The sequence below is a fragment of the Grampus griseus genome (assembly GCF_964374135.1).
Source record: "Grampus griseus genome assembly, chromosome: 12".
NCBI classification, from domain to species: Eukaryota; Metazoa; Chordata; class Mammalia; order Artiodactyla; family Delphinidae; genus Grampus; species Grampus griseus.
In genome coordinates this window covers 50232502-50247584 of record NC_139006.1, presented here as the reverse complement: position 1 = coordinate 50247584, position 15083 = coordinate 50232502, and the positions used below count along the sequence as shown (strand labels likewise).

Genomic DNA, 15083 nt, shown 5'->3' with positions numbered 1-15083 from the left:
GATATGATATGGCTGATTCCAGGGCTGGGGCAGGGAAAGGACAAGGTGGGCCTGGGACATCTCATGTCAAATAGCAAGGATGTGCTCAAGGATTAATGAATGTCAGGGGCCAGCCCAAAGGGGCTCCCAACTGGCCAGACTTGGACCATTTGCATACCAAAAAGAGTGATGGCTGTAATGTATTACAATGCACTGAATAAATAAAAATCTAGTCCATAATGAGGGTAGGGGAGAGGGAGAATCCAAATATCTCCACAGAACACTGACAGCCAGTAAATGCTAAAGAAATGCTAGAAAAATCACAGTTTTGCAATACACATAACTGATTCAGGAAAGTTTCATCAATTGACTCTAAAACACTGAGAAGTGTCTGGAGGATGGGATGTTTACACGTGTCAAGGTGTTACCCTATAAGTTGCTTATAAAGGGTGAAAGATATGCCTTTACAACAGGGAAGCCTGAGGATTGGGACCTTAACCAAGTTATTCAGTAGCATCACTAATAATGATAGAAATTGGCAAAAAATAGGACCATTGATGTCAGGTAAGAACTCATCTACCTGAAGCTCAGCTCATGACAGGCTCTCACTATCTAGAACTTGACAGACACAGGAAATGGCCTCTGCAGCCAAAACAGATGGCACAAGATATATGCAGTGAAGTTTATACACTCCATGGGTTTAGAAATTCAGGGTCATTACTGGGGCCCAGCCACTCCCTCTTACTCAGAACAGCTCAGTCCGGTGTAGGTGCTCCCGCTGGCCCAATTCTCCACCACAGTCCCCCCCACTCTGCTCCTCTGGTTCTTGGAGGGCAAGGAACTCATCATACTCAGCTTTGCAACCTCAGTGCTTAGCACAGTACTTGGCGGAACACATACTTGATGAAGGAACAAATGTTTAAATACACGAACAAGTAAATAAAACCTGGTTGTATGGTTTCCAATTTTACAGTTTATTGGTACTAAGAGATTAGAAAAAGGCAAGCACCCTGGCAGCAGTTACAAGTTTCAACCAATCTCCTAATTACAAAGCAGCAAGCAGGAAGACTATAAAATTCCTATCTGTATGTCTTCAGAGTCGTGAGAGATGCAGAGTCATACAAACCCTCAAGAAGCACTGACAGTAACATACCGTTTAAAATACATGCCTGTTATAAAGAAAGAAAGAATTCATCTAAAAATACAGGGAAATGCCTAATATATGTAAAACTGAGGATGCTTAAGTTAGGAATGACTTAAAAAGTTTGAGTATTCAAACCTTCAGTGACCTGGAAACCTCAGGTCATGAAACCTTGTGCAGCGGAACTTCCCAAGTTGTCCAGAGAGCGGATGCTTTGCTTTGCTCAACAGCTGTGAGGAGGCTTCATCTCTGGAAAAGCCCAGAAAACACACTCCTGGACATAGCTTCCGTGTCCCATTGGCCAGCTTCTCTAACTCCACGCTAAGCCAACAGGGTAAAGAACACAGCGTGGAAAACAGCAGGAGAGGCAGGGCGAGGACGTGCTGACCTGACAAACAGCCTTCTCCAAGGGTGGCCACCAGCCAGCCTCGCTGGGGAAGCAGCTTTTGAAAAATCAAGTTACTTCAGACCTTTTCATGAGCACTCTGTAGTATTTTAATATAAAAATAGTCTAACAGAAAGTGGCTCAAAGACTGTCTATGACCAACCCCTCTTATTTACTAAATACGTATTTATTAAGTGCCTACCATGAGCCCTGTACTGGAAGTCCCTGCTCTACAGGAGCTCATGACCTGGTGGGAGTGGGTCATTTAAGAATGCCCACAGACAGAAAGACAAATACTCTATGTTATCACTTACATGTGGAATCTAAAAAATAAAGCAAATGAATGTATATTTAAAAAAAAAAAAAAAAAAAAAAAGCCCAGGCATGGCCACACTCAACATTCTCAGGAAAAAGGCAATGTTCTAGACATGACCACGGATTGGGATCGGGCTGTGTTCCCTCTGCCTGAAATTCTTCCTCCCCTCCTTTGAGTGACTATGTCTAACAGCCTTCAGGTCTCAGCTTAAATGTGGTGGCTCACACACCCTTCACACAGCACCCATCAACGGTAATGGTACAGTGATTTATTTAATGCCTACTTCTCCCATTAGACTTAATCTCCACGAGGTAGGAGTTGAGTCTGTTTTGTTTACTATTTTATGTTCCCAAGGCCAAGTACAATGCCTGACCCAGAGGAGACACTCAATAATAAGTTTTTATGACTCATGAAAGAACACCTAGGACAGGCATCTATCCAGGGTAAAGATCCCAGGGGAAGCTCGAGGAGCTGATGCCAACCTCAAAGTCACTGACAGCAGGAGCCAGCAACACCTGAAGGAAACGAAACAAAACCCACCAGCCTCCCAGAAAGAGATCTCTTACTTGGTTTCAAGTTCACCTTCCATTATTACTTAGGCCCTGTATAGATGGAGTCAAGACAGTAGTTCATGTGGGTAAATTTAAATTCAGTCAGTAAACAGTTAACTCTGAGTAGGGAGGAGCAAGATGGTTTGTGCTGGGCTGTCCTATCCAAGCCTCTGCCATGCTTCCGTCCATGCCTCTTCTGAAGAGAACAGCTCTGGGGAAGGGGCTTCCCTAGAGAGCAAGTGACCCACCCACCCAGCCTGGGCAAGCCTCCCTAAGCAGGTCAGCAGCTATGACGCGGCTGGTTGCAGGAGCTGAGCGAGGTCCACCAGACACACTCATGTTCTTATACTCTGCCTCACCCAGTCTCATGTAAATTTTCAAAGAAAAGCGTGGAAGGAATAGAAGCTGATTGCTTGTAAAACAAGGTTATCACTGATTATATTATCAGGACATCATCAAATGCAGCTTAGAAAAACCTGAAACGTTTGATATGAAGTTAAAGTAGAAGAGGTCATGGCAAGCCAAAGCCCCATGTAAGACCAAGTTATCAGGGAAAGAAAGCCTAAAAATACGCAGAGGAAGCTGGCTGGGAGGGAAATGGGGTCACGGGAGATGCCGGGTGGCTCACGGCAGAGAGGCCAGAGCTGCTGCAGTTACTGACGCTGTCCCAGTTCCAGCTTTTTCCTGAAGAAACACATCCCTTGCTACTGACAGAGTCCAACTTTACTGTGGTTCACAGGGTCTCGGCATTAAAGTGGCATCTGTGTTTCACGGATCCTGTAAAGGTCAGCTGGGGTGCAGAGCCCCAGGTCCTTCAAACTGGCACACGTGCATGCAGGCTGTGGGTCTCTGAGACGAGAAAGATGAAAGCAGTGAGAGTCAGACCTGGCATCCCCCTGCTGCAGGGCAGGGAGGGGACAGTGGAGAAGAGGGGGTCTGGTCCACGCTCTACCCCCTATGCTCCCTACACGGGGGACAGAAGAAAAGCTTCTGCCCCCAGAATATGGACAAAGAAGGGAAAACAAATTTGAAAAATTTAATAGCTCAATTAAGTAATTAGAATTTGAAATTTAAAATGAGAGGGGTTTTGAAATTCTGATTGTTTGGAAAGAAACTGATAATCGAGGGAAATGCATGTCTGATGAATGAGAATACAAGAGGTCAGCACCAAGTTAACTGTATATTTCTACCTTCTAACGAATAAACGCAAAGAAATGAAAGACCAGGAAAGACAGAGGGAGATCTTAGTATCTTCAGAGGTTAAAAGTTTTTAAAAACCACACAAAGCTCATTTTCAAAAGAATGTAAACTGAGCTCTTTGAATCCTCACAGGCTGCAATTCGATATGAACGTAATTGACCACTCACGGCTATCACGTGATTAAGGCTAAAATACTAAAATGTATAAAGATGAAAATGCAACCTTTTCTTCATTGTGTTGAATGATTTCATGGTTTAACTTATTCGAATAAATAATGATAGACAATATCCTATATTATATCATGCTCATTAGTCAGTTAAAAACTAGGTTTTTGTTTATTTGTTTTACAAGCCTTGCTACCTTCTTTCAAAACACCATACCCTAAGGAGTACCCAGCTTCTGGGGTGACAGATATTCTTTTTTCACTTACCCAGGCTGCTATAATAAGGATGTTATCAGAAAACTGTACAATGTCAGTAAATTTAACACTGATATAATACTTTTATGTAAATTAACATTCATATTCCATTTTTGTGAAGTGACCCAATAATGTCCTCTATAGTGTCTAATCCTGGCTTTAGACACTGAGGATCTCAAAAGCTGCCTTCATGCTTCCCTAAATGCCTCCAAGTCCACTGGTGATTTCACTACTGGGCCTTCCCATGCCTCTCTGCTCAACGATGCTTACACGAAAAACATTTTACATAATAGCTTTTAAAGGGAGTACAGCTACTTTGGCAATAATAATAATAATACAGATAATAGATTTTTTTTTCCTGCAGCTATCGAACGTTTCAATTTTTTTGTCGAGCTGCATTTAATGATGTCCTGAAAATATAATTAGTGGTAGTCCTGTTTTACAAGAATCATTTTTCCTCAAGCTTTTCTCTCTCTCCACTAATTTCCCCTTTCAAAATAAAAAAGGAGTTTCAGAAGCAGCGGAAAGTAGACATAAATTCCTTGCAAGTCCCTATAATTCTCTGACTTTACCCATTGGATATGGACATGATTTACAATGCTAGTCTTTGAGCAGTTGTCTTAATTAATGCCTTCAGGAGTCGGGGTATAAATATGATGCTAAAACATTTTAAACCATAGTTGTAAAATACAAAGAGTGGCCTGATTCACTGCCTTAGTGAAGCCAGAGCACTGCTGTGTCTAATGTCAATAATTAGTAGCTTGCTTAATGTTTATGGAAAATGTGCCAACATTTTGGGCCTATGAGGCCCAATGAGTTCATAACGATGAAGCAAATAAAAGCACTTTATCCTTTTTTATACTTGGCTTTATCCTTCGCAGCCAGGGCTCTGATGGAATTTAGAAATTCTTCTCACATAATCTGCCGTATTCTTTCTGCCAAAATCATAAACAGAGGAGCTAAAAATATGACATTAATACTGTTGACAAGAACCACAGAGACATTAAGAACACACACACACTCAGGAAGCAACCACGCTTCTGGTCGTCCCCAGCTTCTTCCCTACTTTGAGAGCATGCCCCCAGCCCCCCGCCACGGAATTAAAAAGCCCATGGCGGGGAGTGGGAGGGATGAAATGGGTGAAGGGGATCAAAAGGTAAAGCTTCCAGTTATAAAATAAATAAGTCCTGGGATGTAATGTACAGCATGGCATTACACAGTTACAGTAATAATATAGTTAGTAACACTGTATTGCATATTTGAAAGCTGCTAAGAGAATAGAGCTTAAAAGTTCTCATCACAAGAGGAAAATAACTTGTAACTCTGTGTAGTGATGGTTGTTAACTAGATTTGTTGTGATGATCATTTTGTAATATATATAAACATTGAATCATTGTACACCTGAAACTAATAATTTTTTTGTTTTTTTAAATTTATTTTTTATACAGCAGGTTCTTATTAGTTATCTACTTTATACATATTAGTGTATATATGTCAATCCCAATCTCCCAATTCATCCCACCACCACCCCCTACCCTTGGTGTCCATACGTTTGTTCCCCCCTTGGTGTCCATACGTTTGTTCTCTACATCTGTGTCTCTATTTCTGCCTTGCAAACTGTGAAACTAATATAAGGTTATATGTCAATTATATATCAATAAAAACAAACCTAAACCCCACAGAACTGAAACATGACAGAAGATACCTCGTACCTACACTGATTAATCATTGGTGGATGGACCTGACATCATTTCCTTATCCCCTTTACCTTGGCAAACAGGTTTTATTGTTTAACTGAGATATGAACCAGGTTAAAATAAATAAGTAAATAAGGCCACTGCTGGGGGAGAGGGTATGGGGTTGGACTGATGAAAAGAGACAATTCCCACAGGAAGAGGGTTTCCTAAGTGACTAAACTGACACCAGAGCTGTCACACGGCGGAATGACTAACAGCTCCCACACAACCCTGACCATCACAAATTCAAGATCTCACACTTTCCTTCGAAAATGCCTCCATACCTTCACTTTGTAGGTTCTGTAGTCTGCTCTGCCCTGAGAGCAAAAAAAAAAAAAAAAAAAAAAACAACAAGAAAAACCCCACCTCAGGGCTTCCCTGGTGGCGCAGTTGAGAGTCCGCCTGCTGATGCAGGGGATGCGGGTTCGTGCCCTGGCCCGGGAAGAACCCACATGCCGCAGAGCGGCTGGGCCTGTGAGCCATGGCCGCTGAGCCTGCGCGTCCGGAGCCTGTGCTCCGCAACGGGAGAGGCCACAACAGTGAGAGGCCCGCGTACCGCAAAAAAACCCAAAAAAAACAAAACCCACCTCAGAGGCCAGTGTTGTGTCCAAATGGAACTTTAACAGGGGTTCTGGGATGCCCTGATTCATGAGGTCTTTAAGAGGGTGGCTCTTTTACTCTCAAATTAGTAGTTCAGAGCCCTTATGGCTTCTGTCCCACCAGAGCAGCCACTGGCAAAACTGGGCTCTTCCTTTTTGCCACTTTGGTGTCAGCTTATAAAAGTGGGCAGCTCCACTTCTGAGCAGCTTGGGGAGGGGCTCCACACAGCCGAGACTGAACCACATCAATCCTGTGGGAATGAAGACCTGGTATGAACTGGGTGTCCTTCGTCTTCCCCGAGGGAGGCAGTGGTTAAGAGCGGGGGCGCCCTGCAGCCTGCAGCCTTCGTAGTAATCCTGGCTCTGCTGCTTGCTTGGTGGCGTGACTTTTGCTGCCACCCGGATTTCTTTATGTTCTACAGAGTCAGTAGCAGTGCCTCCTTCCCAGAGCTGGGAAGAGTACCTGAGTTAATACATGGGAAGTTCCTACACAAGAGCCTGGCACACAGTAAGTGTACCCGATCATTACTACTCAGCAAACGAGGCCTGATTCAACTAATGACGAGAAAGCACACGGGTTTCCCATTTCTAGACACTAGCAAAATAAAAACTAAACTGCTGAAATAATAAGGAAATGAGACTCATTTTATTTAAAGAAAATCTTTATAAAGAAAATCTTTATAAAGAAAATCTTTATAAAAACTGGTTAACTCATAACCCACCAGTGGGCTCCCAGGCCTCGGTTCCCCCATTCCGCACTCTCTGTCTTGAGAACTGGTGGACTGTCACCCAAGTCTCTGCGCGCCTTCTGAAATTTCCCCAATTCACTCATTCCTGCCGCAAGTATTTACTGCACCCCTCCTGTGTACCTGGCAAGCTACAGGCACTTGGGATAGAACACTGAATGAAACACAAAAGACGCTGGGCCTTGTGGAATTTACATTCTAACAGGGAAATTAGATAATAAACGATAACAATAATAAATTAATAAGTGACATAATAAACTAGAAAGTAAATGCCATGGAGAGAGGCAGAGCAGGGCAGGGGTAAGGAGTGCTGGGTAGGGCTGGGTGAGTGGCGGTTTTAAACAGGAACTTCAGGGAAGGCCTGAGCACCCATCATGAGCCCCTCCAGTCTCAACCCCTCACTCAGAAGGGTCCACCCAGACCCTGAGTCCACCCAGAAGGACAGGGGTCAAAATGCCCAAGTCCCCTTGGTGACAGTCGTGCAGCAGCCCAGCCGGGATGCAAGGAGGCGAGATCCACACCGGGTGTGCGTGGGGCTCACCCCAGCTCACAGCCTCCCTTCTCACAGAAGACGACGTGTGTTGTAACAGCTCCATAGTTGCAACTTCCAGGATCCCTGCAGGGGACATGCCATTTACAGGAGTCACCTTGACTTCTTCAAGGCCTCGTTGGGAAAGTGAGATCTGAGCAAAGACCTGAGAGAGGTGCAGCTGGCCTTCCGGACGGCCAGGAGCAGAATATTCCAGGCAGAGGAAAGGCCCAGCGCCAGTGCCAAGGCGTGGCCTCGCCTGCTCGGGAGCAGGGGGAGCACGGGTGCCGCGGGAGGAGGGCGCAGGTCACCAAGGGCCTCACGGGCTACTGCTGGAGGCTGGCTTTCATTATGATGGAAAAGGGCAGCCATGGCAGGGTCCTGAGCAGAGTGACATGATCTGACTTGGGTTTTAGGAGGCCCCCTCTGCCAGCTGGGAGGCTACTGCAGTCATACCCGTGGGGACGAGCAGTGAGTGCTCAAGATGAGTTCCGGTTTTGGGAAAGCGTTTACAATGCTACAGTTTATAAAACCCTACGATATACCCTATAGAACAGGCACCAAATATCCAGGCATTTATCACAACTTAAGTTGTGCAACATCAACAGCAACTAAGAGACATTCTGGGATCAACAGCATCTGCTCTTGGTTCCAAGGGGACGGCTGAAGGAGGACGAGGCGGTGACAAGAGCTGTGAGTCAGCCGGTGTCCCTCCCAGCCTACTCCCAGCTCGGGGTCATCACACAGTGTGCTGACCGGCTCTGCCCTGCAAAAATATGCCAGGGAGCAACACCGACAGCCAGGGCCCAGAGCCCCAGTGCCGGAGGCTTCCCTGACCGGTGGCCACTGAGATGGGCGAGTGGGCCTGACTCAGCCGAGCATGTCCAGCCAGTGTGAGCATTCAAGAACTGAGCTACTTCTGCCCTGGTTACTGTCCCTGCTGGAGATGATGTGCTTATTTTTAGCCATCATGTGATTCTCCAATATTTTCCAGGCTCTGCTTGAGTCACTCTGGTTTTGGAGAATTTTTCAGAGGGAAAAAAAAAATGCAGGAAAGAACTCCTCATCTTAAAATTAGCTCAAATATTAAAAATTCTGATGTGTAAGAAGTTACACGAACATGGTATATATTTCTTTCGATAAGCTGACTTTTCACACCTCTCACACCCTGGTAGAGAATTAAGTGTGCTTTGAAACGCATTAGGTGCCAAACAATTACTATCTTAGTTCAAATTCCTGTTTTTAAATTGTTCTCAGAGCAATTTTTCTCTAGAAACGGTGAGGTTCCCTCACCCCCGTGAAAACAAGATGCACCAGAATCCCAACAATAATTGAGGGGAACACTCCCTTGCCTGTTTGCTGCAGCAGTAAGGAAAGCTGGTGATTGAAAGAGTCCAACAAACTGAGACAGCCTGCTGAGAATAAAGACACACAGGCATCACCATGACAACAACATCACTGTGTCATGCATTCCTGGCATACATCAGTCATTTAAGCAAAAAGCTTACGAACGAAGACGGCCATTTCAGGGGAACACAACTATTTAGTTCCTTTATGATGTTCAGAGTCCTGCTGATTCCATTGGCAAGACCAAGTGTTTCAGGTTGTTTTGCTGATGGTGGGAAGTCTGCTGTGCTCCACTAACACTACCTTACCGGGACTCCCTTGCAAAGAGAGACAGTCTGAGGCCACAGAGCCGCTGGAGCTCGGGGAGGTGAGAATCAGAGCTGAGCCCCACTGGAATCATCCACTCTACTCTACTCCAGCTGGCTCCCGCTCCAGGTTTTCTGCTTCCCCCAACCATTGACCAAGCCAGAAACTGTGCATCATTTATCCTTGGCTTCCCCTGTCCTTCACCTCTCATATCCCATCACCATCAAGTTTTGTTGACTAAACCTGCTTAAAAGTCTCTATAACCCACATGGCCATGACCTTTATTCAGGCCACCCTCCACTCCTACATGTTTGGCTGCAACAGCTTCTTAGCTGTTGTACTTAAAACCTTTCAGTGGGCTTCCCTGGTGGCGCAGTGGTTGAGAGTCCACCTGCCGATGCAGGGGATACGGGTTCGTGCCCCGGTCCGGGAGGATCCCACATGCCGCGGAGCGGTTAAGCCTGTGAGCCATGGCCGCTGAGCCTGCGTGTCCGCAGCCTGGGCTCTGCAACGGGAGAGGCCACAACAGTGAGAGGCCCGCGTACCGCAAAAAACAAAAACAAAAACAAAAAACCTTTCAGTGATTCCCCAGAGTCCCCATAGCAAACTGTAAACGTCTGTGACTACAGAACTTAAGGTGACTGCGACATCTTCACTTCCTGCTATTCCCACCTTTGTGCAGTCCTCTCCCCTGGACTGTGGGTGGGACCTGGGGCTTGCTTCTAACCAACAGAATATGGGAAAGGGGATGGGATGTGACTCCCCTCATACAGAACCCAATTCAAAGGGAGTATAGAAAACTCTTCAGGTCAAAACTCTTTTCTATTCCTGCCCAACATACCAAGGGACAAAAAAAGGCACCAATGATAAAGAAAAATAGGCTCACTGGTGATCTGTGATGTTCTGCTCATGGAAACTGAAATAAATGGTAAGTTATGGCCTATCTGAGGTTTGACAAGTTTTATGGTGAGGCTGAGAAGCTAAATGCCAAGTTATTATATCTATGGAGAGAAAAGGAACGATCCATCACAGGAACACGTGCGGTTGAGTTGCAGAACTGGTTAATAGTTCAGCATGTAAAGGGAGCAGCTATATAAGAATGACCCAGTGCTGGTTATGAAAGGACCCGGCATTGTTTAAAAAAGGGCTAGGATGGCTTGCTTCCCAGGTGCAGCTGGGGCAACAATGGAGGCCCTTACCCTCTTCTGCAAAGTCCGCTGTGAGGGCACAGAGTATGACATGCTGAAATTCGGGCCAGTTTTGTCTGAAGCACTTACTCTTCACTTTGTAATCACCCAGACCATTAACTCAGAGAATTATCTGAATTGAAGGATTAAGAAATCAGAGATAAGTAATCCCACTAACCTAGGGCTCAGTTTTCTGGGCCTTATACACATTTCTACTTCGGGGCTGATAAGAGGCCTGGAACAAGTGGCTTAACGTTTCCTGCATTTACAAACATATATCAAATATAGTGACTCTCACCCAAGAGCCTATTGCAAGGATGACGGGAATGTTTTTGAACATTTAAAAATTATTGCTCTTGGGACTTCCCTGGTGGTGCAGTGGTTAAGAATCTGCCTGTCAATGCAGGGGACACAGGTTTGATCCCTGGTCCGAGAAGATCCCACATGCCGCGGAGCAAGTAAGCCCGTGCGCCACAACTACTGAGCCTGCGCTCTAGAGCCTGCGAGCTACAACTACTGAGGCCGGCGTGCCTACAGCCCATGCTCCGCAACAAGAGAAGCCACCGCAATGAGAAGCCCATGCACCACAACGAAGAGTAGTCCCCGCTCACGGCAACTAGAGAAAGCCCATGTGCAGCAACAAAGACCCAACGCAGCCAAAAATAAATAAATAAATTTATTTTAAAAAAACCCTTAAAAAAATAAAAAATAAATAAAAATTATTGCTCTTTAAAAAAATAAATGCCATTTGAATAGAACAGCATGTGCTGTTTCAAACCTTTACAACAGTGGTCGCCAACTTTTTTGGCACCAGGGACCGGTTCCGTGGAAGACAATTTTTCCACGGACTGGGGGAGGGGGGGATGGTTTAGCAGTAATGTGACACTGGGGAGCGATGGGGAGCGGCTGTAAATACAGATGAAGCTTCGCCTGCCTGCCGCTCGCCTGCCGCTCACCTCCTGCTGTGCGGCCTGGTTCCTAACAGGCCACGGACTGCTACCAGTCTGTGGCCCGGGGGTTGGGGACCCCTGCTTTATAACACTGGAGGGCCTTTTATTTCCTCCATTCAGTATGCAATTTGAATTTCGTTTGTGAAAATTTACGCGGTTCAGTATAGTGTGGGGAGCAGATAAGAACTTAACATAAGACCATATCCATGATATTTGAGAGGGGCAATATAATAATATAATGGTTAGAGAGCATCGGGCTCTGGAATCACAGGGTTCCCTATTTCCAGTGTGTGACCCTGACAAGTTGCTGAACCTCTCTGTGCCTCAGTTTCCTCAACTTTAAAATAGGGGTGTAATGGGAACTCTCTACCATTTAGGATTGTTGTGAAGCTAAACTGAGCTAACACAGGCTAAGTGTTTAGAACAATAGCTGGCATTTAGTATGTATTCAATACTTACTCCCTCTATATTTGATGACTCCCTCTACATTTTAAATGTTTTCCTTTTCCCTAACTTCCATTAAAAATTCTATTCATATTAGATTTAGATTTTGAGAGTTACACAACAATAACACCACAACATTTTGTAGGTTTTGATCTCCAAGCTTGAAAAAATTCCGGTTTTAAAAAAAACGAAACTCTGACATATTTTGATCCCCCAAAGCCAAAACAATTAAAAATTATAAACTGAATTAGTAAATTGTCTGTCAAAGGTGCTGTTTCCTTAAGCAAACTCATTGTGATGGAAATGAAAAATGCAGGGCTCTTCCTTGGAAGAAGCCCTTGGCCTCTTACACAGGCACTGCCAGAAGATTCCTATCTGAAGCTCCTGAATTCTTCATGACTCTTTGCTCCTCTCTGTGCCCAATATTCCAAACTCATAGATACTCAGTCTCCTGGCAAGGCAGAGCACTGCTCATATGTGATGCTGTGGTTTTATCAGTGTTATAGATACGGAAATGCCGTTTTAATTATTCTTCGAGGAGAAAAGTATCCCAACGCCTATCTTATATATTTCACATACGATAGATGTGTAACTGGAGGAACAAAACCACCAATACCCCTCTTCTCCTTCTAGGGAGTAGGGAATGTCATCTAAGAATTTAATTAATTGGACCATCATAATTTTTTCCCATTTTCTCCAGGCCTACTTGTAGCTAAGGGTGTAGCCATTAACTGGTATGCAGCTTAGCAATGGGATGGTTTCTCAACATGAACAGGCCAAGGGCATGCAATGCTGATATAGGGCAGGGACTGAGTGAAAGATACATTGTTCAGATAATAAGGAGACGTGCTAACACCTATTTGAAAAGAAGTCTTGTTAATTACGGGACTGGTAAGAAAAATGCATTTCTTCCTTGTTATGAGTTGATATTGCATGATCTTTTAAAATTAACATTGGATCCTTGAAGTAAGTAGGTATAGGGATAGTACAGTATGTGGTTAGGTGACTGGGGACTGTGAGACAGCAGTACCAGGCAGATATACACTGGGAAGTTGTAAGAATAAATAGCCCTGACTTCTCTTTGATGGAGAGATCATGAAGGGACCAGAAAGGTGGCACTGCCTGTGCCTATCCTAACAGGGTTCTGGAAAGTAAATGCCATTATGGACTGCTTAAGTCTAAAGAGAAGACATGGGAAATATTCATTTCTTAGAGTAAATGATAGCTTTGGGGTGAGACTAACATTTATGTTTAAAGGGTGGAGTTTCTCAAAAGATAAATGAAGATTTGCATCCTGGCAATAATAAGGAAAAAGGTCTTGTATAATGGTACAGGCTTGAGGCCAAGGTTAGAACCCTTGAGTGAAATATAACTTTTTGAGTACTTTTTACTTGGACTCTGAGTTAATACCTGTTACATCAGAAACATCAACACTCTGCAGAGCAATATAACAAAATCCAGAGTCTCCATAATATAACATCACAATGTCTAGGACACAATCCAAAATTACTCAACATATGAAGAGTCAGGAAATGGTGGAATTAGCAGACAAGAACTTTAAAGCAGCTATCATAACCATTCCCAGTCAGGTAAAGTATGCTCATAATAAATGAAAGATAGGCAATCTCAAGAGAGAAAGAAAAAAAATTAAAACTGAAAAAAAGAAGTTGAAATTTAAAAAATGCTCAGTAGTAGAATGTAGATGACAGAGGAAGAAGAGGGCTAACTTGAAGATACATTAATAGAAACCATCTAAACAATAGAGAGAATACTGGAAAAAAATGAGCCTCAGGGACCTGAGGGATAATTTCAAAAGCTCTAACATATGGAAAAATGAAGTCCCAGAAAAATAGGATAGAGAGAATGGAGCTGAAAGAAATTTGACAAAATAATGGCTGAAAATCTCCCAAATGTGGTAAAAGACATAAACTTATAGATTTAAGAAGTCTAATGAACTCCAAAACAAGATAAGTTCAAAGAGAACATCATAGCCACACTACTGAAACCCACAGATAAAGAGTCTTGACTGCATCCAGAGAAAAACAACTTATCATTATAGGGGAAGGTGATTAGAATGAGTATGCATTTCTTATCTTTAGAGGTCACAGATAGTGGAAAGATATCTTTAACAGGAGGGAGGGAGGAATAAAAGATCAGTCTGAATTCTTTACCTAGGAAAATTTTCTTTAAGAATGAAGGTGAGGGGATTCCCTGGGGGTGCAGTGGTTGAGAGTCCGCCTGCCGATGCAGGGGACACGGGTTCGTGCCCCGGTCCGGGAAGATCCCACATGCCGCGGAGCGGCTGCGCCCGTAAGCCATGGCCACTGAGTCTGCGCATACGGAGCCTGTGCTCCGCAACAGGAGAGGCCGCAACAGTGAGAGGCCCGCGTACCACAAAAAAAAAAAAAAAAAAAAAATTGAAGGTGAGGTCTTCCCTGGTGGCACAGTGGTTAAGAATCCATCTGCCAATGCAGGTGACACAGGTTCAAGCCCTGGTCCAGGAAGATCCCACATGCCGCGGAGCAACTAAGCCTGTGCCTCACAACTGCTGAGCCTACGCTCTAGAGCCTGCGAGCCATGAAGCCCGCGCTCTACAACAAGAGAAGCCACCGCAATGAGAGGCCCGTGCATTGTAACGAAGAGTAGCCCCTGCTCACCGCAACTAGAGAAAGCCCACACACAGCAATGAAGACCCAACGCAGCCATAAATAAATAAATAAATAATTAAATTTAAAAAAAAAGTGTACTTTGATGCACAGAAGTTTAAAAAACAAAAGAATGAAGGTGAAATAAAGACATTCATAGAAAAAGGAAAACTAAAAGAATTTGTTGCCATTGCACCTGCTCTACAAGAAATGCTGAAGAAAGTTATTCAGTCTCAAGAGAAATTAAATTAGTAGGGAACTCAGATGTTCAGGAATGAATGAAGAACACTGGAAATGGTAAAAATATGAAAAATAAATAAGTTTTTTCTCTTAATATCTTTAAAATTCATATGACTATTTAAAGCAGCATTGCCTAATAGAAATATAATGGGAACCATGTAAGTAAACATTTTCTAGTAGCCACATTAAAAAAAATCTTGAGATGAATTTTAATATATATGCAAAATGTACACAATATATGCAAATTATAATTTCTATGTGTAATCAATATAAAAATTATTAACTAGTTTTATATTTTTTCCCATACCAAGTCTTCTAAATTCAGCACGCATTGTGTACCTGCACCACATTTCAAGGCAGAATA

The 15083-nt window shown here is 43.8% G+C and overlaps 1 protein-coding gene across 4 annotated transcripts in view; it reads right to left on the bottom strand.

Annotated features, from left to right (window-relative positions):
- MAPRE2 (microtubule associated protein RP/EB family member 2) overlaps positions 1-15083 on the bottom strand; it is a 164298-nt gene that overhangs the window by 16513 nt on the left and 132702 nt on the right. The window lies entirely within an intron of this gene.